Source organism: Vulpes vulpes, chromosome 10 (genome assembly GCF_048418805.1).
Source record: "Vulpes vulpes isolate BD-2025 chromosome 10, VulVul3, whole genome shotgun sequence".
In the NCBI taxonomy this organism is placed as follows: Eukaryota; Metazoa; Chordata; class Mammalia; order Carnivora; family Canidae; genus Vulpes; species Vulpes vulpes.
The window spans coordinates 26,489,180-26,491,982 of record NC_132789.1 but is presented as its reverse complement, the minus strand read 5'-3'; the positions used below and the strand labels follow the sequence as shown (position 1 = coordinate 26,491,982).

The 2,803-nt window shown below is 38.2% G+C and overlaps 1 pseudogene; it reads right to left on the bottom strand.

Moving 5' to 3' along the window:
- Nucleotides 1–1,812: 1,812 nt before the first annotated feature.
- Nucleotides 1,813–2,546, bottom strand: LOC140594094 (large ribosomal subunit protein uL30 pseudogene; annotated as a pseudogene).
- Between the last annotated feature and the right edge of the window lie 257 nt (nt 2,547–2,803).

Here is a 2,803-nt window from a genome sequence, read left to right as displayed (position 1 = left end):
TTGTCACAGGAAGAATGAAGAGATGATGTAGGTATCCATATGGGTTGAGGGAAAACCACCATCCAGTTTCTATAACCAGAGGGTTATAGTCACAGCACAGGAGAGCCTCAAATGGGTGGAGCCATTGTTCCGAGCCTATTGGAGTAGGCTCAGGACCTTCTCACATGTGAAGAAGTTTAGCATCAGTCCTTCTTTCTTGTCAGCTGCCCAGAGCACCCTGGTGTCCCAACAATCATGACCTGTATTTATCAAAATGGTACTTCACAGTCGGGTTTTTCAGTGACAGAATAAGATAAACCTCTTGAAAACTTTTAAATGAAAATGTATGATACTGAAATATGGAAATAAGTAATGAAATGTGGACAAAAATAAACAATGAAAAATTTGGGTTAATAATAAATAACAGGTACACTTTATTATGAAGAAGAAAATCATCCAAAAATGTTTAAATACACCAATTTCCCTAGAAAAAATACTCAAAATAATTAGAAGCTATTCCTCAAAAAGGAATAAGATACAGTCAGCTTCAATAGAAAAACTAAAGAAAATGAAGATACAAACATTCAAAATCTTTGGAATACAACAAAAGTAGTCCTAAGAAGGAAATACATCACAATACAAGCATCCCTCAAAAATTTTGGAAAAAAAAAAAAACAAATACACCAGACAACCTCACACCTAAAGGAACTAGAGAAGAAGAGTAAATGAATCCTACACCAAGCAGAAGAAGAGAGCAGAGCTCCATGAAATAGAGACCAGAAGAACTTTAGAACAAATCAACAAAACCAGAAGTTGATTCTTTTAAAGAATTAATAAGATAGATAAACCATTAGCCAACCTTAAAAAAAGAAGAGAGAAAAGATTCAAATAAATAAAATCATGAATGAGGAAGGAGAGATCACCCCAGCACCAAGGAAATACAAACGATTTAAAAATCTTATTATGAGCAGCTATATGCCAATAAATTAGGCCATCTAGAAGAAATGGATACATTTCTGGAAAACCACAAACTACCAAAACTGGAACAGGAAGAAATAGAAAACCTGAACAGGCTGATAGTCATGGAGGAAATTGAAGTAGTCATCAAAAACCTCCCAAGGCACAAAAGTCCAGGGGCAGATGGCTTCCCTAGGGAATTCTATCAAACGTTAAAAGAAGAAATAATGACTTTTCTGCTAAAGCTGTTTTGAAGGATAGAAAGGGACAAGATACTTTAAACTTGTTTTATGAGACACCACACCTTAATTCCAAAACCAGGCAAAGTCCCAACCAAAAAAGAGAATTATAGACCAATATCTCTGATGAACACAAATGCAAGGATTCTCAACAAGATACTAGTCAATTGGATCCAGCAGGACATAGTGGAAAGGGAGGTGGGGGGGTGACTGGGTGATGGGCATTGAGTGGGGCACATGGCGGGATGAGCACTGGGTGTTATATTATATGTTGGCCAATTGAACTCCAATAAAAAAATTTAAAAATTAAATTAAAAAAAGAAAAAAATGGATGCAGCAGTACATTAAGATTATTCACCGTGACTAAGCGGGATTTATCCTCCAGATGCAGTGTTAGTTCAACATTTGTAAAACAATCAATGTGATATATCACATCAACAAGAGAAAAAGAAAACCAAATGATCCTGTCAATAGATGCAGAGAAAGCATTTGAAAAGATACAGCCTCCATTCTTGATCAAACTCTTCAGAGTGTAGGGATAGAGGAAATATTCCTAGGTGTCTAAAAAACCATCTATGAAAAGCCTACAGCAAATATCATTCTCAATGGGGAAGCTCTGGGAGCATTTCCCCTAAGATCAGGAACAATTGATCTGGTCTTCCCAGTTCCCAGCATCTCCAAATTCTTCAAAATGAGTGGTCTTTTTCTTCATTCTGTCACATGGAGAAGATAATTTGAATGACCATAAAAAGTTGTTTGTTTCTTTGAAATGTTTCCCAACAGTATAGATCGTGTGAATCAGATCCTCCATGCAGATGATGCCATATTTACCACGAGATCGGGCAATCGATGTGTTACCTATCAGGGCATTTGACTTCTTGTTGATCTTGCCATAACCATCCTTGTAGATCAACTCGTTCACTGACTTCAAGTTTGGGTACACCCTACTGTATATGTTTCCACAATCCTCAGGATGATGTTGACTGAAGCCCTGTTGAGCTTAACAAAGGTGCCATTGAAGACCTGGCAAAGGCAAAGAAGCTGTAACACCTTTGGAACCTTTGGGTTCACATCATTGATACATCCAATCCTGATGACAAATGCCAATTTGGCTTCTGCGGGCACGTAGAAGTTGCCAGCTTTTCTCGCCATCCTCGCCATTCGCATCTCAGTTCTGTACATCTGCCTGGAGTCCTCCTGTTAATGCTTAGCCTTTTCATAGATTAGCTTCCTCCTTACCCTTCAAAGCATCTTTTGAGCAACTTTTTTTCTCAGACACTTGATCTTCAACTCTGCAAAATTCCTTTGCTTTTTCTTAAGCGTTTCTGGCACAGCAGGAACCCTCTTTTTCTTCTGTTCTGCACCCTCCATGGTTCCAGCCAGGAAAGAGCTTGAGTGTCTGATTCTTGATTTTATCTCAGGTCACGACCTCAGTGTCATGGGATCGAGTTTTACCATGTCAGATTCAGCACTCAGGGGGGAGTCTGCTAGAGATTCCCTCACTCCCTCTCCCCCTGCCTCTCCACAACTCATTCTCTTCCTTTCTCTGTCTCTCTAAAAATAAATGTCATATATATGACTTATATACATTTTAAACATTGAAAACAATGGAAATTTTAAACTCTTAT